General features: G+C 45.2%; 1 protein-coding gene across 1 annotated transcript in view; it reads left to right on the forward strand.

Moving 5' to 3' along the window:
* Positions 1-18,488: 18,488 nt before the first annotated feature.
* Positions 18,489-23,978, forward strand: part of FAM193A (family with sequence similarity 193 member A) — a 106,112-nt gene continuing 100,622 nt past the window's right edge. The window contains exon 1 of the mRNA XM_030563092.1: positions 18,489-18,557. The gene's annotated coding sequence lies outside the window, so the exon portion shown is untranslated. The remainder of the gene's footprint in view (positions 18,558-23,978) is intronic.

Genomic DNA, 23,978 nt, shown 5'->3' on the forward strand with positions numbered 1-23,978 from the left:
CCAGGCTTAATACTTTCCAAGCACAGTGTGAATTAGTTAAGGTCCATCTGGCATCCACTTCCTGATTTCTCAGTTACACACCGTTGTTTTTATCAGTGGTGCATCCAACTGCCAAAGCGATAATGCAGATTACTAAAAGTGCCTGTCTTTCCTGAACGTGATTGCTTGGTATGTGCTCTTGGAGCCATTGATATCCACTTTGAAAAGAAACGTGTGGCATTTTCACGTAAACGTTTAATGTACTGTATTTCTCATAGTAGCAAGTTACATTATTGAAGCACATTTTATGGTATACATTGCAAACTGTATGTACACCTGCAGTGATTTAAAGAAATGCCATTTATTTAAAATGAACTTGAACAATTAGTTGCAGATAATACATTTTTCTTATCTGGTACATCTGCACTGCAGACTTAAGTTTTGAAGGAGATCACAAAAACCATTTCAATAGATTTTTTTTCAATTAGCTTTGACAAACTGTTGTGCGTCAAGCTGTGTTGTGAAAGCTCTTCACTGAAGTAGGAAACACAATTTAGGATAATTTCTTAAGTTTCCACAGTGTCTGACTGCTGTTCAAAGGCGCTCAGATACTATGGTGGTAAGTATAGTCCAAAGACTAAGATCTAAGCACACAGAGTGTCCTTGTCCTAAGGAGCTTACAATCTGAGGGCCAGATCCTTCAAACGCTTAAACAGGTGAGCTGTTACGAGATGGGTAGACTCACTCAAATCAATGGAGCTATTTACATGGGTAGAATGACTTGTATGTATGTACAGGATCACGTCCTAAGTCGGCTGGCCAGAGCCACGTGCAGCTCTTCAGAAGTTAATAGACACTGACTCAGGGGCTCGAGCTACAGGCACCTACCTTCCAATGTGCCGGGGGGAAGGGGGATGCTCACTGCTCAACCCCTGGCTCTGCCCCAGGCCCTGCCCCCACTCCACCTCTTCCCACCCCCTCCTCTAAGCCTGCCATGCCCTCACTCCTCCCTTTCCCACCCCCCAGAGCCTCCTGCATGCCAAGAAACAGCTGCTTGGGAGGTGCGGGGAGGGAGGGGGATGCAGTGATTGGCAAGGCTGCTGGTGGGTGGGAGGCGCTGGGAGTAGGGGTGGGGAGCAGATGAGGGTCTGCTGATGTATTACTTTGGCTCTTTGGCAATGTACATTGGTAAATTCTGGCTCCTTCTCATGATCAGGTTGGCCACCCCATCCTAAGTGCTCAACATTATAGTTTTTAACATACTGTATACATTTTGCCACGTGTTGCCCTTCTGATTTCTCACTCTCTCACACACACACACACACACACACACACATATCCCACCCTTGGCAAACTAAGAGCTACTCAGCTGGATGGGTATGTTGGCTCTGTGATATTCTGATTTTTAAAAACAAACTATTCCACACAACAGTGCCCTGATTTCTCTGTGAGGTTTTGCCAATGGTTTATTTGACTGTAGATGCTAAATATGAGCAGAGGGATTAAGCTCCTTTTTATCTATACAAGCAAACAGTGCAGCACGCACACACACACACACACACACACACGCCTGAATTAATTAGCCTGCCTCTGCCAATGCTCTTGATACTGCTATAGCAAACGAAGACTCAGATAAGTGAAGCTGCTCAGAAAATGTCTCTGCCTGCTTCACTAATGCACAAACTGCCTTCTTGCAGTGACATAATTACCTCTTAAAAGCACATAGTGTGCAAACATCTCAGTGTTTTTTCAGCCTGGACCTGAGGTGCTGAGCAACCTCAACTCATGTGTAAGCCAGTGAGGGTGATACTCAGCACCCTGCAGGAGCAAGCCTCTTACTTGTAAATAATGCTAGATTCTCCTCCTTCATAAGACAGATCACACATGTAAAGGGAGTCTCACATTCTTGGATTTGTGCCCGTCTCTGCCAAATGTGACCTGGCCTAAGGGGGATTCCCTTGAATGTTTTCCACTGTGGGATTGAGAGAAGCCGTAAGCTATGCTACCCTGTATCAATGCACAAACTCAGAGTTGGCTACAATGTAACTTTTAACTGACTATAAATATGACCAAAAAATCCTACTTCACAAATGACATTAAGCAAGCAGGACTCTGAGCTGCTTTTAAAGTATTTTGGGTGTGAACAGGCGAGTGCTTAAGTACTATCACCCCTATTATGAAATTTGTGGTGCACAATGTCTTCTAGGAGTGCATCATTACAAACTAAACCACCCCAAAGTTCTCTGAGGATTATCCAAATAAAGTTAAAATATGCTCCGGATTTTAGGAGACATTATAAAAATGGCTCTACACTCTAGTCCATTCAATATCAATAATCTCATCAAATAAACAAAATATTTAAGTAGATGCAAAAAACCTTACCTACTGGGGAGTTTCAAGCAGGGTCGGAAATTCACAGCTATCTCATTGCTCTGGCTTGGGCCTGGACCAAAAACCAGCTCCAAACAACTTAAAATGTTGGGAAGGTTCACCTCATGATCCAGTCTTGGTCCATCTCTACAAAGCAAAGTCAATGTCATTGGTTTATAGGAATAAGCGTTTCTCACTCCAACTGGCAGTTTCTTTGTGATGCAGTATGAGGTCCTAGTTCAAGATGTGTCCAAGAACTTCACTCCACATGTTGGAACCTGCATCTTGCATGGTTATAATTATAAACAATTCAGAAGGTGAATTGAAAGGGGCTACTTCCCAACCTCTTCCAGGCAGGGGGAAGATAAAGAGAGAGACAAGCAGATTCCAGAAAAATCAGAGAAGAGGAAGAATATTAAAATACCTAAATCCTGGCCCTGTTAAAGTCCAGAACAAAATTCTCATTCACTTCAGTGGAGCCAGGATGTCCCCAAACCAAAGGACTGTTACTGCCATGTTAGTCAGAACTTCCTTACAGAACATCTGACTCCAGAGGAAGTCACCAACTCACAGGTCTCTAGTTGTATCTCATCCAGCTAGGGGCTAGTTGTTGAAATTTGAAATGCAGGAAAAACACACACTGGACAGAAGTGAAATGGGCACTGAGGCCCAGATCCTCAAAGGTATTTTAGACACCTAACTCCCACAAACCAAGAACAATAGGTGTTCAGCTGCCCAAGTGGCATGCTGGGGCCCAATCCAGTAGACAATCTTTGAAAAATATCTACTAGGTCCAGCCCCTCAGGCAAATTCACACAAAACAGCTCGGGTATGTGGGCGGGGGAGGATGCCCTCCCTCAGAATATTTAGCCTAGTAGTTAGGGAATTCACCTGGGATGTCAGAGACCCCTCAAGACCCTTCTCCTCCTGATATAAACATTAGTGAGAACTCATGGTGAAAACATGAGACTAAAGCTATGTCTAAACTACAAAGTTAAGTCGACTTTAGTTACATCGATGTTCATCCACTGCTGTAATTAAACCACCTTTGCATGTCCACACAACATGTATTGTAATGGCACAGTGCTTCCAGAGTTGGTGCCCATGCATCGAGAGAGAGAGAGCAGTGTACTGGGGATAGCGCAACTCAACCCCATCTGCCACTGGTGTTGTGGGAAGTGATTGCAGTGCCTCAGGGGGGTGGACTCAGTGTCCCATGATGCAGTTTTCTCCACCTTATCCTTCCATGGGCTTCCAACTACATTTCACACCACTTTTCAACAGCCCCTGTAAACTGTGTACCTGCCATTTCTGTCTGAAAGCATGGATCCTGCACTGCTTCTCCAGTCTTGCGATAAGCATTATGAACACATGACTGATCCTGTGGTATTTCATGAGCTGACAATCTGATAATGACGTCGTGGTGCCTGCCCTGCTGTGTGCCATGAACAGAAACAATTAAAGATTGCTGTTGACATTCATGGAGCAGCTGCACATGGTGGACTGTCGCTACTAGGCTTGGAAAACAAGCACTACATGGCAGGATCGCATCATGATGCAGGTATGGGATGGCAAGCAGTGGCTGCAGAACTTTCAGCTGTGCAAAGCCACTTTCCTGGAACTGCCTGAGAAGCTTGCCCCTGCACTCCAGCACAAGAACGCCAAAATGAGAGCTGCCACAATAGTGGAGAAGCAAGTGGCAAATGCTGTGTGGAAACTGACAATTCCAGACTGCTACCGATCGGTAGTGCAGCGGAGCGATGGATGGCATCCAGGTCACCTTGTGATGGAGTACATAGGCAGAAAGGACTACTTTTCTATGGTATAGCAAGCTCCGGTGGAGCACTGGGGTTGTTTCACCGACATCAACACAGGGTGGTCTGGGAAAGTGCACGATGCATGCATTTTCAGGAACACTGCCTGGAAGGCAATTGTATGGGCTGAAGGAAAAGGTGAGAACGGATGTGTTCTACTTTCAGTTCAAGCAGGGACCTCAGCACGTATGTGTGGTTCTGGAGCAGCTGTATCATCTGCGCCTGCCCCTGTTTCCTATCCAGTCACAGTTTCTCATTGATAGCCTCCTCCGTCCTCTCTGCTCACAATCCAAAGCATCAGAGGATTGCAATACAACTGTCTTACTCCTCATGTTCCGTCTTCTTAACAGATGGAGCCGCTTAGCTGGTGTGCAGGAGGAGACCCTCAAGGGCACATCTCCAGAACCTAAAGAGACCATAGACAGAGGCACTTTTGTGAGTACACTCACAGCCTTGATCCAAACAAAACACCACTTTCTCACTTTCCCTTGGCAGGCACACAGCATGGTAGGAGCCCCAAGCATGGTGCGGGTATTTTAGAGGTGTATCACTACAGGTGCCAACAACCACTATTCTGAATACTGGTACTGTTTTCCACAGGTGGGGGTGCTGGAAGCTGATATCTCACTCCTGAAGGCAACCAAAGATGCAAGGGTACAGCTCCTGCATGCATGCAGCTGCAGACCAGGTCCCTGTGCTGCTCATCTATGTGCTGTTTTGGTGTCTGCAGAGGTAATTGCTGATTGGCACGGCAAAGTTTCTGACTGCAGGGGAAGAAACAGGCAGCCTGTCATGGTATCTTTCCCCAATCTGAACCTTAGAGTCCAAAAATTGAGCATGAATTCCTCTAAGTTTAATTACCAGTTTAGATCTGATAAGCTGCCACCAATCAGGAATTTCAGTGCCTAATACACTCTGGTCTCCCCAAAACCTTTCCTGGGGACCCACAAGACCCAGATCCCCTGGATCTTAACACAAGGAAAGTAAACCCTTTTCCTTACCGTTGCCTTTCCCAGCCTTCCCCTCCCTGGGTTACCCTGGAAGATTACTGTGATTCAAACTCCTTGAATCACAACACAGAGAAATTAGGTCTCCTGGAGAGACAGACAGATTCACACTCTGTGAATCTAAAACAAAGAGATTCCACCCTTCCCCTCTCTTCTCCTTCCCTGTTAAGTACAGACTCAATTCCCTTGAGCCTCAACAAGGGGGAAAAATCAGATAAATCTTAAAAGCACAACTTTTAATAAAAAGAAAGGAAAAAAAGTAAAAGTTTATCTCTGCAATTTAGATGGTAAAAAGTTACAGGGTCTTTCAGCTTATAGAAACTAGAAAGAAGCCTCCCCCCCAGCAAAATACAATTTAAAATACTTCCAGCAAACTACACATTTGCAAATAAAGGAAAACAAATAAAAAGACTATACCGCCTTTCTACTTTTGTAGTCACAAAATTAGAATAGAAGGTTAGAGAGCCTGTAGGTACGTGTGGTCACTCTCAGAGCCCAGAGAGAACAAAGCAAAACCCAAAACACAAACAAAGGCTTCCCTCCACAGAGATTTGAAAGTATCTTGTCTCCTGATTGGTCCCCTGGTCATGTGTTTGGTTTCCTGTTTATTAACCCTTTACAGGTAAAAGAGACATTAACCCTTAACTATCTGTTTATGACACAGCTCTCCCAAGAAACCTTCGGCAGAGGATTCCAGAGTACCTCCAGGAAAGTTTTCTAGAGATCTCTATGGAGGATTCCCAGGACATCCTCTCGAGGTCCCTTCCAGTCCTAGAATCCTAGAATCTATGAATTTCCAGCTGATGGCACTCAGTTAGTCAGCTGATGGCACTCAGTTAGAGTGAACTGCAAAGAATAGGGCAGACAATCCCCAAAGCTGGTGGGTATTCCAATACTTAGATTTACCAAGACAGCACAAAACGGCTTCTTTATTACCTCACTGGTTGCCTAGTAACAGCAACACATAAGAACATAAGAATAGCCATGTGACATTATTGATATAATCTGGGACCATATAGAACATAGTTGCAACCAAGGTCCTGTAGTGGAGCCAAATCTTATGTAAAGGGGATCATATAAGGTGTCTAAGACCAGGTTATGGGTTGCTGGTTATGATTATGCTGTCTATATGTATGTATCATTTTGTAGTTGAAGTTATGAATATTGGCTCTGTACTGTCTGTACTTCAAACTTATGCTGTGCTTCTGGGAGACATCCCAGACGAGTTGGTGTTAGCTCTGCCTAGCCTGCTTGATGGCCCATTAAGGACCATCAGCTACACAATTGACCCATTGAGAGAAGGCAGATAAGCCTTGTAACTCAGCAAAGTATGCAGGGACTTGCCCATGTGACTCCAGACTCCATTTTGCTGTAATTTTCCACAGTAAGAACAAAGAAGTGTTCTTACACCTGGAAAAGCCTGGAAAAGGCTGATGCCTCATCTCCATCTTGTCTTCAATCCTGCTTCTTACCTCTGGAGGGACTTTGCTACAAACTGAAGCTCTGAACAAAGGACTGAATGACCCATCCCAGCAGGGGATGTACTCCAGAGACTTGATTTGAACCTGCAGTTTACTTCATCACTGCTACAAACCTGAACTAATAACTGTGCCATTACTGTATGTAATTGATTCCATTTAACCAATTCTAGCTCTCATCTATATCTTTTTCCTTTTATGAATAAACCTTTAGATTCTAAAGGATTGGCAACAGCGTGATTTGTGGGTAAGATCTAATTTTGTATATTGACCTGGGTCTGGGGCTTGATTCTTTGGGATCGAGAGAACCGTTTTCTTTTTTGGGGGTATTGGTTTTCATAACCATTCATCCCCAGGACGAGTGGGATTGGTGATTATACTGGAAAATTGGAGTGTCTAAGGAAATTGCTTGTGTGACTTGTGGTTAGCCAGTGGGGTGAAACCAAAGCCCTCTTTGTCTGACTGAAAGAATAGGAGTACTTGTGGCACCTTAGAGACTAACAAATTTATTTCAGCATGAGCTTTTGTGAGCTACAGCTCACTTCTTCAGATGCATAGAATGGAACACACAGACAGGAGATATTTATACATACAGAGAACATGAAAAGGTGGAAGTATGCGTACCATATTTCAAGATTCTAGTTCAAAAGGCCATTGAAATAGTTAAAATTCTCTAGAACGGCTGATGACCTTTTGGTGAACTCCAATAGGAAAGTGGAAGTTCAAATGTTGGATCTTCTTTTTTCCAGTATTCAGAGGCCCAGAATGTGTGAGTGCCAAATTTCAATCTTCTAGTTCAATGGGAACAGGACATTAATTGTGTCACAGTCATCTTTATTGTATAGCTACGTTTACTATGAAAGATATAGATGAGAGCTAGAATTGGTTAAATGGAGTCTGGAGTCACATGGGCAAGTCCCTGCATACTTTGCTGAGTTACAAGGCTTATCTGCCTTCTCTCAATGGGTCAATTGTGTAGCTGATGGTCCTTAATGGGCCATCAAGCAGGCTAGGCAGAGCTAACACCAACTCGTCTGGGATGTCTCCCAGAAGCACAGCATAAGTTTGAAGTACAGACAGTACAGAGCCAATATTGCAAAACAGAATTCCGAGAAAATGACTTAGTATCGAATTACTGAGGCAGCTGAACGCTGCTACCTTGACTACTAGAGGGGTCAGCAACCTTTTGGAAGTGGTGTGCCGAGTTTTCATTTATTCACTCTAATTTAAGGTTCCGCATGCCAGTAATACATTTTAATGTTTTTAGAAGGTCTCTTTCTATGTCTATAATATATAACTAAACTATTGTTCTATGTAAAGTAAATAAGGTTTTTAAAATGTTTAAGAAGCTTCATTTAAAATTAAATTAAAATGCAGAGCACCCTGGACTGGTGGTCAGGAGCTGAGCAGTGTGAGTGCCACTGAAAATCAGCTTGCGTGCCACCTTCGGCACCCGTGCCATAGGTTGCCAACCCCTGGACTACTACCTGGTTCCAGCTGGTTTGGTGCGCAAACACCTTTTCTTCCACCACCAGGGCCATCCCTAGGAGGGTGCCCCACGAGGGACAAATTAGCCTGGACCACCCCCCACGTACGGTGTGGCTCCTGCTCACTCTGCCCCTCATGCCACCCAACTTTCCGTCTGCCAAGGACAAGGGTCTGAGCAGCCACCTGTGTGCCTGGGGTCCCAGCTGCCTCCCTGCCCATGATGGGGCTCAGGTTGCTGATCCTGCACCAGGGTCTGGGGCTGCCGGCTCCGCACTCTGCGGGGCTCGGGCTGCTGGCCCCATCTGCCCGGCCCTGTGCTTCATGGGGCTCGGGCTGCTAGTGCCTCTGCTGACCGGGGCTCGGGCTGCTGGCCCTGCGGGGCTCGGGCTGCAGACCCCACGCTGACTGGGCTTAACTGCCCACTCAGCACTCCACAGGGCTTGGGCTGTCTGCTCTGCAACTGGGTCACACCTGCTGCATCCCATGCCCAGGGTCCTCTGGCTGCCATTAAGGAAATTTTTCTGGTGAACCCCCTGTAACATTGTGCGAACCGTCGGGAGTTCACAAACCACTGCTTTAGGCTGATTGGCCAAGTGATTGACTGCATGAGCTAAGGGATCAGTTATAAACTGAATGTCATCAATGGAGTAAGCAACCTGTGCAGAGTCAGCAGCAAAGAAAAGTTCCTTCATGACTAAATCTCCTACTTTCATGAGAAAATGGAAGCACTGCAAACTGAACAACTTCCCATCGGTGCAGAACTGGATAAATACACCTCTACCAATGTCATGAAATGCATCCCTAAGCATAGCCCAAAAAAAGGATGGAAAAAAGCATGGGATCCAGCATACAACCTTGTTTGGTGTCATTGCTGATTAGAAAGGGGTCCAATATCATGCCATTTTCTACTGCTCTTGCCATTGTCCCATAATGGAAGAACCGAGTGACAAAAATAAACTATGAAGGGCATCCAAAGATGAACAAAAGTTTCTAAAGTTCCTCATGATTTACAGAGTCAAAAGCATTAGCTAAGTTGATGAACACTATGTACAGACCGTGTTTTGGTCCAGGCACTTTTTCTGAAGCTGACAGGATGTGAAGATCATGTGAATATTGTCCCGTCCAGATTTAAATCCACATTGAAACTCGGCGAGGATGGTTTCCACAAGATAGGTATTAAGTCTATTCAATATGACGCATGAAAGAATTTTCCCAGCAACAGAAAGTAAGGAATGCCATGGTGATTATCACAGTTTCCCTATTGCCTTTATTTTTATAGAGATGGACAATGCTGACATCCTTGAAATCCTGTGGCACCGACTCTTGCTCCCAGATAAAGCAGAAGAGCCATGTGAGATATCCTACAATGTGGGAGCCCCCTGCTTATACCACTCTTGTGGAATGCTACCCAGTGCAGGTGCTTTCCTTTGTGACATCTGCTTGATTGCTTCTCTTGTCTCATATAAGGTGGGTGCTAGTGCATGCTCTTCTTTTAATGGACTTTGTGGAAGAGCAGTAATTGTTGGAAAGATGCTAATTCTCTGTTTTTATGTTCCCGTGTTTATTATTTATTAGTGCAGAATAATGTGGAAGGGTCTTTCAGCACTTGCACTGTCGCCTGGCACACAGAGCCTGCAATATTAATCTAATCCAGAAAACAGTCTACACTAGCCTACCAAAACCAAACTCTTTAAATTTGTCTCCACTGGGATTTATTATTATTCATATCCCAGTAGTGACTACTGGTACCAACTCAGATTGGGGCCCCATTGTACTAAGCACTGTACAAATGCATGGAAAAAAACAGTCCCTGTCCTGAAAAGTTGGGTCAAGAAACCGAGACTTGCCCAAGGTCACACAGCAGAGACAGAATTAGAACCCAATCCTCCTGAGTCTTAGTACAGTGGACTCTCCAGGGCTACTCCAGGTTCTAAGTCATTCTTCCTCAAAGGATGATGTGCTGGAAGAGAGCTGCTGTTCTTCAAGGCTTCTTACACCAGTACTTCAACGTTATAATTCAAAGAATTTAGCAACCTGCTTGAAAAAAATGACCATTCTGCACAGTATGGTCATGTAGCCAGGGGTGCAGCCAGGTTCTAAGAGCAGGGGGAACAAACATAAAAAAGGCGCCCTCCCCGGCTCCTCCTCTGGCCACACACCCCTTGACTCCTCCTCCGGGCACTCTGCACCCCCACCCCTTGGCTCCTCTGGCCATGCTGCGTCCCCCCTCGCTCTTCCGGCCACGCCCTCCACATGGCTTCTCCAGCCATGCTGTGCCACCCCCATGTCCCCCCCCGGCTCCTCCAGCCATGCCAGCCGAGCTGAATTCTCCATTTATGGACAGAGACAGAGTGGCTGGTGCTGGGCGTCGGCTACACAGGTGGAACAGTGGCGGGGGGCTCTCACTCCCACTCCTGGGCCAGGCACACACCAGCTGAGGAGCCTAGTCCCCTTCAGAGCATGAGAGGAGCCTCCAGCCTCTGAGGCCGCTGACACCCACCTGCCCGCATGGGGTCTGCGGTGGCCTCACCTCTGCACTGCTATGGTGCCGAGCACCCCACTTGCCAGGCCCCCCAGGCAGGGGGAAGGGGGAAGGAGGCTGAATGTTCCAGAGCCCGGCAGGGTTCTAGAATGCTGGAGGGTTCTAGAATGCTGGACGGCAGCTTCAGTCCCTTGGACATACTATCTCCCATGGCAGCCTGCCCCCTGCCTGCCCCCTGCTGCACGGTGAGTCGGCGGGGACACACTTCCACCTCGAGAGCAGCAACGCACTCCCTGCTGTAGCAGCAGCACTATGCCAAGCGTAGAGGCAAAAGCTGACACCAGCGCTGGGGAAAATGCACCTTGCCTTGATAATAATGGGGTGGGGGCCGCCCCTCCCATGACTCCTCTGGCCGCGCTGTGGCCATACTGCACTCCCCCCTCGCTCCTCCGGCCATGCTGCCCCCACCTCGGCTCCTCCAGCCGTGCCACCCCCACCCCTCACATGGCTCCTCTGGCTGTGCTGCCCCCTCCTTGCCTGAGGAGCGCAGCACCGGCCCAGCAGGCCAAGCTTCAGAGTGCAGCGTGGGCCCCGCTCACTGGTGCCATTGTAACCCCTAACTAAGGCACTGCTTTTGGAAAATGTGCTGAGGGGAAGTGGCTGCTTCCCCTGCACCCCCCTAGCTACGCTACTGCATGTAGCTTCTGGGCGTACATCCAGGTTCTCATCAGACATAAGATGAGTTTTTGTTTGTTTTGTCCCAGACTCTCCCAGCATCAGGCAAGGTGCTCTTGGCTAAGGTATGTGGCTACAGCACAAACTTGCAGAAGAGATTAGGAGAATCCAGAATTTGACTGTCTTTAGGAAATGCTACAGAACCTTCCGCTTCAGAAAGATCTTTTGTAGGTGACACTCACAAAACTGACACCTCCTTTCACCCATTAAATCCTAACTAGCCAATCAGCCAGACAACCAAAAAAGAAACTAAAATCTAAACATATCAAAAACCATAACTCTACCTCATGCACAGTCTTTACCCTAAAAAGGGAGATGTGTCAGAGACTTCATGAAGTCCACTTGGGACTTCACTACTGATATCAATGTTATGTAAAATGGACTGAGATACTATGGTGATGGACAGCAGGATAAAACTCTTAGTTAGATTAGACAGCATTTACATTGATGCAGGTATATCCTGTAATACCTTCATAATGTCCTGTCTGATGTTGTGTGATGTGGACAATATTAGAACATGGTCACTGCAGCACTTGTCTATGACTTTAGGACTCTTCACAAACAGATATTTAGGACACAGTTCTTTGGCATGTGGGGGAAGCTTTTTTGGCCACAGAAAGCTACCTTACCACAAGGGGATCCTTAAATGGCAAAGAGCTGCCATAGTGGCACTTGAAATTCCCTTCTCAGGCAACAGACTAGGAGGCATGGCCATGGAAAAAGGTGAATAGCTGGCCCCTAGAGCTGGTAATCTCCAACTGCTCTAATTTATGGGGTGAAGTGGACTAGCACTAAGAACGTGTGTGTGTGTGTGTGTAGAGATATGCTCCCTTCCCTCCTCCCCACCCCATACCATAGAAAAAGGGGTTTTCAGAATGAAATTGCTGTTAAAGATGACTGAGCTTGCTGGGTAAAATGTCATTGGCTCGCCTGAGTCAATGGGTGTCTCATGAAGTGAGCTCACCTAATTTTCAATAGTCCAACCAATGACTAACTCAGGTTGACCTTCCTGGACCTTACACTCACACATATTAAATCAAGAAACCTCTCTATTACGGTACCTAAACACAAACTGTGGTCAGCAATAGGCCCTGACCTGGCCTGGCTTCTTGAGTTGTGGTAGAGGCCAGTCAGTCTGTTGGTCCATTCCCTGGCTCCACCCAGGAACTGCCTTTTAGAAGCTGCCAACCCTTTATATTTGGCCTGCTGGGTCCTGACTGGCTGCAACCTGCTCCCAGCCCTTCTAGCCCTGGGAGGGATGCAGCAAGTGGTGGGGACCTCCGGAGACTGGGGCTGGAGTGGAGGAGAGGAGGGACCTAGCTGGCAGCAGTGGGCAGTGCGGGCCTTGGGAAGAAGCAGAGCACAGGTGGGGCCACTACGGCCCAGGTGTCTGGCACCAGGGCAGCGGCGGCTGTGCCAGGGCAGGCTTAGCCTTCCCTGCCCTATTATACTTGCCGCCCATGGGAAAAGACCCCCACATTTTCAGTGAAACCAAGAAATAATTTGGGAAATATAAATAAAGCCTTTACATAATGTACAAAACAGTGGAGAAAAAAATTACAGCTTTAAAATCCCATCCAGATGCCTCTGTTACTCTAAACATCCGTGAACTCTTGGACATCTGACTAGTCCCATTGACTTCAATGGAACTACACCTCTACCCCGATATAATGCGACCCGATATAACACAAATTCAGATATAACGCGGTAAAGCAGTGCTCCGGGGGAGCGGGGGAGAGGGCTGCACACTCCAGCAGATCAAAGCAAGTTTGATACAATGTGGTTTCACCTATAACGCGGTAAGATTTTTTGGCTCCCGAGGGCAGTGTTATATTGGGGTAGAGGTGTACTTATGGCTGTGTTTGCAGGATTGGGCTGAAGGGCCTGATCCAAGGCCCACTGCAATCAAAGGAGCCCTTCCATTGTAATCACATTGTGGCAGACACTAATTTCTATATATATCTGTACAGCACCTAGTACACTTTGGGTTGCTATGAACCAATTATTTATTATTAATTATGTAGATAGTAAGATCTTTGGGGGCAGGAACTGTCTCCTTGTTCAGTGTTTGTATGATGCCTAGCCTAACTGGGTCTTCGTCTATGGCTAGGGCACTTAAGAGCTACAATAATACAATTAATAAATGATAAATTATAAATAACAATAGGCAGTAAGAGACTTCTCTTTACGTATAATGATGGACTCACTGAGTAGTAAAATTCTACAGATCTTTGTCAGGTGTATCATAGGACACAGCCACAAACCTTCCAATTAAACTGTAAAAGCTACATTGTGCTTTCCTATGCTCATGTGAATTTTGAAGACAGAATCTGACCCTAATTGAGCCCTGTGGAACTCTGCACACAGCTTTTTATAGCCCATATGCCCCAAAGACTAATCTACAACACTGTGGAAGACTGACGTGTTCAGGTGGCAAAACATTGGAATGCACGACAGTATTCTTACAATCCCTTGGTTCATCAGTCCTACTGTTTGTGACTGTTTCGGGTGCCATTCTGAGCAATTTTGAAATTATTAGCAGTCTAAATAATATTGTTTTGCACAGGAATTCAAAGTGTAAAGCTCTGGTGAAAAGCAATAGTGAGGCAAATTAAAGTTAATTCTCTCAAATGTTTTAGGCGAATGATTTTATTTTCTTAGTGATGATGCGCAGCACTGCAATCAAGCTGATTCAAGTAAGGGCAAGAAACAAAGGTGTAGGTCTTTTGAGCAGTCACAGCCACATGAGTTTGGTCACATCATCTCCCCACCCCATTTCACTCTATACACATTTCAAATTCGCCATTAAATTGGCAAAGTGATTTCTAAAGCAAGCCAGGCCTGCATCAGGAGCTAAGATTGGACTGCAAGTTACAAATGAGGTGTAGTGGCAGAGCTGTGTAGGAAACCACACAAGTCTCTCATTTTCATGGGCAGTAAATTCACTCACAGATTTAAAAAAAAACAACCAAAACCACAGCTCTGCTTTTCAGTTTATAAATATTCACAGCCCCATTCAGGCATGGGAACTGATTTTAATTTTGAAAACTGAATTAAAAAAACATGACCTGCTGGCCCTTTATAGTCTGAAGAGTAAAAGCAAACATGGTGATGCTTCTGTAACAAGGGAATTAAGCATGCTGATGACAGAATATTATTACTCTTACTGCTGCAGTGTTGGCTGCTTTTTATTATAATAGTTCCCCAGATTAATGCATTTTATCTGCAACACATGGGGAATATACAAACTGACAGAGCTGTAATCATTTCTTTTGGAAGCACATGGTTGGATGAATGGGGACAAGTGTAAATAAAATCACTAGGAAAAGATAAAGCTGGCTCCAGATCCAATTTAAATAAGAGCATGCCAAAACATCAAATGAAAGATAGGAGCTCTCTAGATTAAAAATAATATCCTATGTAAAAATGATGCTTTATGAAGTAAAATCATAATGTCTGCTGTTATGTATATTTTTTGCCTGAAATAAAATGCTGTTTGTGAAGGTAGGACAAGGTGGGCAAGGTAATATCTTTTATTCGACCAACTTTTGTTGGTGAGAGAGACATGCTTTCGAACTTACATAGAGTTCTTCTTCAGGTTTGTGACGGTGTGCATTTTGTATAATGCTTATTGTTTGTATAACACTAACATTCCACTAGGACAGGGGTGGGCAAACCATGGCTCATGGGCTGGATCTGGCTTGCCAGTCATTTTAAGCTGCCCCTTGAGCTTCCACTGGGGAGCGGGGTCTGGGGCTTGCCCTGCTCCAACCAGGGAACAGGGTTGGGAGCCACTGCTTGTGGAAGCAGCTGCATGGCCCCACTCCAGCACTCCAGCTGGGTAGCAGGGTCGGGGGCTGCTTCACGCAGCTCCCAGAAGCCACAGCATGGCCTCCCTCCGACTCCAATGCACTCCAATGGCCCTGTTTCAGTGGCCCACTCCAGCGCTCCAGTGGGAGCTGCAGGGGTGGAGCCTGTGGACGTGGCAGTGTGCAGAGCTGCCTGACCGCACCTCTGCATAGGAGCAGAAGAAGGGACATGCTGCTGCTTCTGGGAGTCCCTTGAGGTAAGTGCCACCTGGAGCCTGCACCCCTGAGCCTCCCCCCATGCCCCAACCCCCTGCCCTAGCCCTGATCTCCCTCCTGCTCTCCAAACCCTTTGATCCCAGCCTGGAGCACCCTCCTGCACCCCAAATCCCTCACTCCCAGAGCCTACACCCCCAGCTGGAGCCCTCACCCCCCCCATACTCCACTCCTCTGCCCCAGTCCGGAGCCCCCTCCTGCACCCTGAACTCCTCATTTCTGGCCCCATCCCGGAGCCTGCACCCCCAACAAGAGCCTTCACCGACTCCCGCACCCCAACCCCAATTTTGTGAGCATTCATGGCCCGCCATACAATTTCCATTCCTAGATGTGGCCCTCAGGCCAAAAAGCTTGCCCACTAAGACAAAGGCCTAGCTCCAAAGAACTCACAATCTAACTAGCCATCATACAGAACAAGGTGGGAAGGGGATATGATATCAGCAGTGAGATTCAAGGGTGAAATACAGCACATGTGTTCCTTCTTCAATAATTGCATGTGTGAACATAGAGATATCTTTTTCAATAGACTGAGAAAGGCTAGTCACAGAACAATTTCACTGTAGGCAGAAGGTTGGCTAGAACGGAAACACCCTTTGCTCATTACAAGACAATGAAACAACTGTGCACTTTCAATCCACACCACTATAACCTAGAGTTGCCCTTTTTGTGAGTAGGAGAGGCTAAGTGTAGTCATTGTGCCAGTGGGGCCAAAAACATTAGTAAACTGTGATGCAAGATTGCTTTGAGTGAAAAAAAAATCTGCTTCCAACACTCATCTTCAGATTATCATACATTGTCATCTTGAATTGCATCAAAATATAACGCTACGGTAGTCTGCCACTGGCTACAATACAGTATGATAAATCATCAAAACATCATGTGGTCCTATCAATCCATCTGCATGCTGCAATGCTATTTCATCATATTGTGTCAAAATATAGTGATGCAATGTCACATGATTCATGGGCCTTTGTTATGCCACAAACATGGATAATCCCAGAAAAGTATGCCGACCTACTAAGGGGTTGCTGATTTAGAAATCCACTGATAGAGTATTAGCTAGAGTGATGGGCTTGCGGCATGTGTATCACTGCCCTCACTGGATGGAATTAGAATGTCTCCACTGTGTGTAATAAGCCTGTTCCTACAAAGAATTAATGGAGATTTTCTATAAGCACAAGTGATAGGGGCCTGTACTTTTGCATCAGGAACCAGCTGTGATTTATTCTTCTGTTATAAAAAGTTAAGAATGTCAGTGTTGGAAGCACAGTGATAAGTAGGAAGACCCAGATCCATAAAGGAACTTAGACACCTGAATCCCAATTTTAGGCTTCACTGCCATGCACAAAATTCCTTCTCGGCTGCCACCTAACCCTGTAGGTGCCTAAACTTATTTGGCACCTAAATTCCTCCCTCTGGGCATGTACACTGCTGCCTCATATGCTCAGACACCTATGTCCTGCCTAAGCCCCAGCGTGAGCCACAAACAGGAAAACAGGTGTTTTCCTGCCTATCCAGTAGGCAGCCTCTAAGCACCCCTACAGGATCAGGTCCCATTCAAAATCTGGCAAAGGGAGGAGGTGGCATTCGTGCCCACCTTATAACTGTGAAGATGCTGTAATAAAAATTAACTATTGAAATGATTTGCTATTGTGTATTTAACAGTTTAAAATAATGCTTCATTTAAAAAAATTGTTTTGTATTATACAATGCATTTGCAGAAGGCTCTTAGTAGTGTGGTTGAGATTTTGACTGCATTTTCACTGGAAGACTCTACCTGTGTAAGCTCCAAAGGGTCAGACTTCAAGTTAATAAATATATATTTCTGGAAAACAAGCCCTATATTTAAAGGTGTAAAAAAATCCACGACAGCTTTGATGAGGTTAAAAGGTGTCATCATCCAGTGGATGTTTGATGGGCCGTATTTGCGATGAGTGTAGTTGGTTTTAGCTCCCATATTCCAAACTCATCACTGTGCTTTGCACTAATTGGAAGACTGAGTAGAGGTCAAACCTGCATGCACCGTGGACACTGAACTACACTGAACGGAGATGCATTCAAATCATGTTCACTGCATGGGGGTTCCATTCTGGTGAAAAACACTGCTGCAGCTCAGCTACCTCAGACTTCACATCTGGAAACTGTAGTACCATTAGAACCACCCGTATTAGGTGCACAGCTGGGAAACGACATTGCACCTAATAAAGTAGCTACACTGTGTTATACACAGAACTGTCCTGACATACCCTCTGCCTGTGCAAGGGACTCTTGGAGGGCTGCCTAAGGATTCTACCCCTTTAAAAGCCCCTGTATCCAACAATCACGTGGTGCTGTTAGACTCCTCCACTCCGCTCCTTCTTTGAGGCTCTGTAGTCCCCTGACAAGGGTGGCAACGTTGGTCAACCGAGCTAACGGCTGCGAAGAAAACTACAAATCCCATCGAACGCTGCGAAGCGAGATGACATAACCGACCGCTCCCGGATGGGCAGCGCAACGCACGCCGGGAGTTGTAGTTCCATCCCCTCCTTCTGCTAGAATGCGTTGCCGAAGTGGCAGCAGATTACGACTGCATTTCCCGGTGTGCCGCGCGGCGCGGGTTCCCGTCAGCGCAAGGGGGAGCCCCCCGACGTAAGGGGGGATCACTTTCCCCTTGTGTCCGCCATATTGGACGGTAACTCTGGTCAGTGGCGCTGGGGCCAAGGGAGTCCCCGTTACAGTGACAGTTCGCGCGCCCCTGCTCCTCGGTGCCCGGGGCGGCCTGTGCCCCGGCCTTCCCCGCTCCCCCTTCCTGGCGCTGACGGCGGCTCCGACCTCCTCGCTGCCCCCTCCCTGCCCGGGTGTCAGACACGATGAGTCCGGCCGACGCCAAGCGAGGAGCCAAGCGCAGAAAGACCAAGCGGGGCGGCGGCCTCGGCAGTACCGGCGGCCCCGGACCCAGCGGCGGGGCAGGAGGTCTCAGCAAGAGCGGGGCCGCCTCGGCATCGGCCGCCCTGCGGGCTCCAGCCCAGGCGGTGGCTGCCACGCCGAGCGTGGTGGGCGGCCTGCTGACAGCGCCGGCAACGGCCACCGGCAACGGAGCCCTGAGCGGCGGCGCTGGAGGGGCCGGGGCGGGACATGGCGAGGTGAGGGGGGGCGCTTCGGGGGAGGCCTGGCCGCACCCACCCCCTTTCCGAGAGCAGGGGCCGCCGCCCCTGGGTGGGAGCCTCTACCAGGGTTCGCTCCGCGGCCGCAGTGACAGGCATCCCGCCGCCGCGGAGCCCCGCGCACGCCAGCGGGAGGCGGGGTGGGGGAGCTGGGCAGTCAGCCACGGTGATGGGAAGAGCCCCTTTTGGCTGGTTCGCAGCCCCCCCGTAGTGGGGAGCCCCGGAGTGTTGCCTGCCCCCCACCCTCGCAGCGAGGATGCGGGGCTGGGCACGGCCCTTTCCCCCCACCCCACCGGGCAGGGCGCTGCAGCATGGAACGTCCTGGTGGGGAGGCTCGGGGAGCAGTTTGAGCATCCCACAGGGCTTCCCATGCCAGGCCTCCCATCTTTCTGCGTCCCCAGGGCTTGTGCTGAAGCTTGCTGGAGGAGGAGCGAGAGAAGAGGTTTGAGGCGTTGCCACCTAGGACACATGTTACCTCCTTAAAGTGAAGTTCCCTTTTCTCCGAAAATATTTTCATTGAAAAGTTGCATGTTCGTTGTTAGTGGGGTTGCAGGCTTGCATATTGAGCTGCTGAAACAATTTGGGCATGTTTGCTCTGTATTACTAGTTTCACTTTAGTGAAGTTTATTGTAAGCATACTATATTGTGCAATGACACCTGTCTTAGGTGACTGACCAAGGGTCAAGCAAAAATCAGTTAAATTATTGATTATTTTTTGAGAGATACTCTCCTGTCTTGTTAGTTATGACAAGAACGGAGGGAGGTTGACTTTTTTTCTTTAAAGGTTGAACAGATTTTTGTTGAAAAGTGCACTGAGGTTAGATTTAGGTGCCCCACTTACAGGGGGGGTTGCCTGTTGGCAGTGTCCTTACTTACAGGTTTCAGTATATACCTCATTTGTCACTTTCATCTTCCTTCTCCATAAGGAAATTGTCAAACACATGGAAGAAGAAAGAAGAAATGGTTTCTGTGGTGTGAGAGGGATCCAAAGTACTTAATGATGTAACCAACTGGATTTTAGTTCTGTGTGTGGTGTTATCTCCTGTTTGTTTTCCTAAGGCAATGAGAATTCATCAATGATAAATATAAACTTACAGACGAGTCGCATCTTAGGTGCATTTAACACGCGCGAATTCAGCTTTGCGTGGTTGGCAAAAACGAGGGGAAAAAAAGAAATAACAATATAAAAACCGCATCTGTAGTGCGGGCAATTCCGCCTGCCATTCAACTCGGTGCGTGTTTCGCTATACGCAGTTTTCGCTTTACACGCTAACCACGAAATGGAACCCCCATGTAAGATGAAACTTGCTAGTATTTTCTTTATAACCACAGCCACCTTGCCCTCCCTCCTCAAAACCCCCCACCCAGCATCAGCTGCAACTTTGCTTCATAGCTGTCATAACTATCATGCTAATTCAGTATTTATGTCAAACATAATTTCCATTTGGGACAATAGGTGCTAACACAACTTGTGAATATCTAGAAGTGATATAGATTTTACTGCTACATTGAGAGGATGCCCTCAAACTCTACTGTTATCCTAGAAAATATCTAGTGAGACGCTGAAGTTCAATTTAAAAATCAGTATAACACTTTAATAGAATGCAGGTGCTTCAGGGGTAGTGTCTGTCTACTACAGTGTGTAGCTCAATGGGCCCCCAATGTTGGCTGGTCCCTAGGCACTGTGGTAATACATGTGATTGGTAATGCCTGAGGAAAATGGAGAACATGGTAGATTGAAGTGATTAAACCAATGAAGGGGTTTACTGTCCCTAATAACTTGGGTTGTCTATAAATTGTGCATCTGCAATATGCAGAATCCAGAACAGTATTCTGCAAGTGGCTTTCTTAAGTTCGTAACTGACTAAGAGATCTCTTGCAAAAGCTGATCTCAGGAGAACAGAATGGGTTGGCCATCCTTCTGCTTAAGGGCTGCCGTTAGATTTTAGACTTGATAGTTATCATTTATATGTCTCACTTTTAAGATAGACCACTATTTTTTTGAAATTGTACAGTATTAAAACTTTAAATAATTGTGAAAACACTTTCACATGTTACTGTATGCACTCGTTCATAGTAGAGAACTTAAAATAATTTGCCCTTAAATGAGAGTCCTCTATTATACAAGTCCATTATTTTGTAAGTCAGTTCCAAATATGACAAATTTATTTTACTACTTTTCCTTGTACTTTTAAATACACTCACAGGTTATTGCAATGTTTTCACAACGTTTGATTAACAGTATGTTACTAACGATTCTGCAAGCTGGTTGGCAAATATCAGTTGGATCAACTGGTTAAGTTGGAAGTAAACTCATGAGACTGGATTTATATATACAAGGTAGCAGACATTACAATTAATTTATGAGAGCAAGCATAATCCACTATGCCATGTTACTGAAAGTCATGTATAGTTAATAGTTTTATATTGGCTCACTTGCCTCATGTCATATACACTGATTTTTCTTGACACATTTAAAAAAATTTTTTTGTGGTAATGCAACAAAATTGCCAATACTTTGTCATTTAATGCCATAGTTGTTTGAAGCATATAAGCTAAAATAACTTGACATTTTCTAAATGTCACTCTTGCTCCAGAATGTAATACTCTAAATAGTTAATCACTCTGAAACTAAAAAATATAGGATAAAGACAAGCTTTGTGATTGTCATTCACCGGGGTGATGACTTACCATGAGTTGCTTTCCTTCTCTCCATAACCTAGAAGCTCTGTATGCCTTTCATGAATGACCTGTACAAATCAGGTGCGGGATTTATGTTGGCTGAGTGAAAAGAAAATGGCATGCTAGTATCTCTATGGTTGTAACCAGATTTGCATTACTTTCATCTTGTACAAAATGTTGCTGAGTGTCTGAGAGGTAGTACGAAAAATCAAAAGCCATTGTTCTAATTTACAAACTTTAATGGCTTCTGATCTCTCAGAATATATATTATAAAGTCCTGTTACTGCTGACTGCTTAGCTGGGACTGCACCCCGGAATATAACGTAGTCAAGTTGCTAGCCCACTAATGCTGCTCTGTGTCAGTTGTGTGCCCCGTATATTAGGTTCTCCATTGTTGGAAAGGCTATTGTTATGTTGCTGAACTATGGCGCAACCTCTCATTAGAATTCTATTAGTGTAAACTCCCTTTAGAATACATGATTAGATTTAAACTACACTTTAGCAAACTTGTGCAAAACAGTTGCTAATTATCTGGTGATATATTGATAAAAGATGTTTTATAAGCAAAGTTGGATTGAGTTTTAAGATACATCCAATTTTATATTTCCAATTAAAAAGCCCTTTTCTTAATTTTCAAATTCTAGCTAGGATTTTCATAGCTAATGAACATCATAATTAAATTGAGATTTTTATGGTTCTTAGCCTGAGTCTCATTTCCGTTTAGTTTCTTCATTAAATATATGCTAAATCTTCTCCTGCGATACGAACAAACAATTCTCTAAAAAAAAATCATATTGGAAGTTCTTTTGGCCCTATATACATACATGAAAACATCAGAATTCCTGTCTTCTAAACAATATTCTGCAAGTGTTCTGCAGAAACTAAAGATGTTTTGCTTGGTGTTCTTCTAGTAAGGAAACTTGTTGGTGACACTAGTTTAACTGGAATTGGAAGCTACGCAATTTACACTTGCAGGGTAGGATCATAAGACTTTACATATATCTTTGTAATATAAAATATGGCTACTGGGGATAGTGTTGTGGAATGGAGAATAAAGTGTCACATTAAAATAGAATAATTTTTTTATCTGAAGTTTGAGCATATAGACCAGGCATTTTAAAATTTAATATTTCATTTATTATGTGAAAAGAAAAATGAGCGTTTTTAAAAATGTGATTATACTGTGTTCTGTGATGATGAAATATTAAGATTTGGATTAATAGTTGGAATTTGACTTGAATCTGTAGGATATATTTGGAGTTGCTTTTTATTGGTCTCTGCACAATACAGGATTCTGTGGTGAGGAAACAAGTTGTAAAGTTGGCTTTGTGTGATAGCTGGGTGTGAAGAACTGTCTGTGACTGACCTGTTCGAGTAGACCTTACTACAGATCTGAGTGAATTTGTGTGCTTTAACTAGAATGAACAATTTAGTAAGCCAGAGAGGGGAGAAATTGCCATCCTGCACACTTAGAAATATTGTCTGTAGATAATGTGTACTAATATGATCAATCTTTGTACAATTAAGAACCTTCTGACACAGACAAACTTAAAATATTTTGTCAAAACTCTGTTAGGTATACTCCTTTTACTTTCTCTCAATATCAAAAGTATAGGCTTAATGTCCCCTTTATACTGACATAAGAATGGCCTTACTGGTTCAGACCAAAGGTCTGTCTAGCCCAGTATCCTGTCTTTCAATGGTAGCCAATGCCCGGTGCCCCAGAGGGAATGAACAGAACAGGTAATCATCAAGTGATCCATTCCCAGCTTCTGGCAAAAGTAGCTTTTGCTTTATTTGTTCCCTGGGCTAATTGATTCTAATTCTATCTGATAAATCTAAGACATGGGAAGAGTATATGTATGTATACATGACATTGATGGATATCAAATCCAGATCTGTTGGCTGCATTTTTCTCTCACTATACATGTGTTAGCGTGAGCAGATATCAAGAGTAATCAGACTTGAACTGCTACATTAAACATACAAACAGCTTGTCTAGAACAAATATTAACACAATTGAAGTTTCACATGCGTCAGATTCTGGCTCTAATGTTTCATATTACTAAGGTATCCTATGGCTTGCAATATGCAGTCAGAAGGAACATTTGTCTGCCTTGTTGGACAAAAAATTTCTGAGAAAGCTAAAATTAGATTTTTTTTGTATTTTCTCTACTTTCAAATATACAATGCAGCTGCCCCAAAACTCAATTTTTTGGAAAAAACTTAAATCCTGTTGTAGGTCACTACATAATGATTAGATTCAAATTCACATGAAAAAATGGTTTCTGAAAATTAATGGGTGCAGATAGAAAGCAAGGTAAGGTATTATCCAAATCTCAGTCTAATCACAGTATAAACTAATACGGTTAAATTTTTAACCTTTATTTTGTGTTTTGTGCATTAACAAAATTAAAAAAAAAAATTACACTTTTACCTTTCCTTTGGTAACTTGGGGGGGGGGGGAATTGGGCCCCCTTACCTTTCCAGTTTACAGGTAGAAGCAACTCATAGCTGTTTAAGAGGAAAATGTTGGGTCCCTAAGGCAAGGGTTCTCAACCGTGACCCCCTTCTGACAACAAAAATTACTACATGACCCCAGAAGTGGGGACCGAAGCCTGAGCCCGGCTGCCCTGAAGGAGAGGGCTGGGGCCAAAGCTGAAGGGCTCAGCCCCAGGCAGGGGGGGCCTGCAACCTGAGCCCTGCCACCCAGATCTG

The sequence above is a fragment of the Gopherus evgoodei genome, chromosome 5, assembly GCF_007399415.2.
Source record: "Gopherus evgoodei ecotype Sinaloan lineage chromosome 5, rGopEvg1_v1.p, whole genome shotgun sequence".
Classification (NCBI taxonomy): domain Eukaryota; kingdom Metazoa; phylum Chordata; order Testudines; family Testudinidae; genus Gopherus; species Gopherus evgoodei.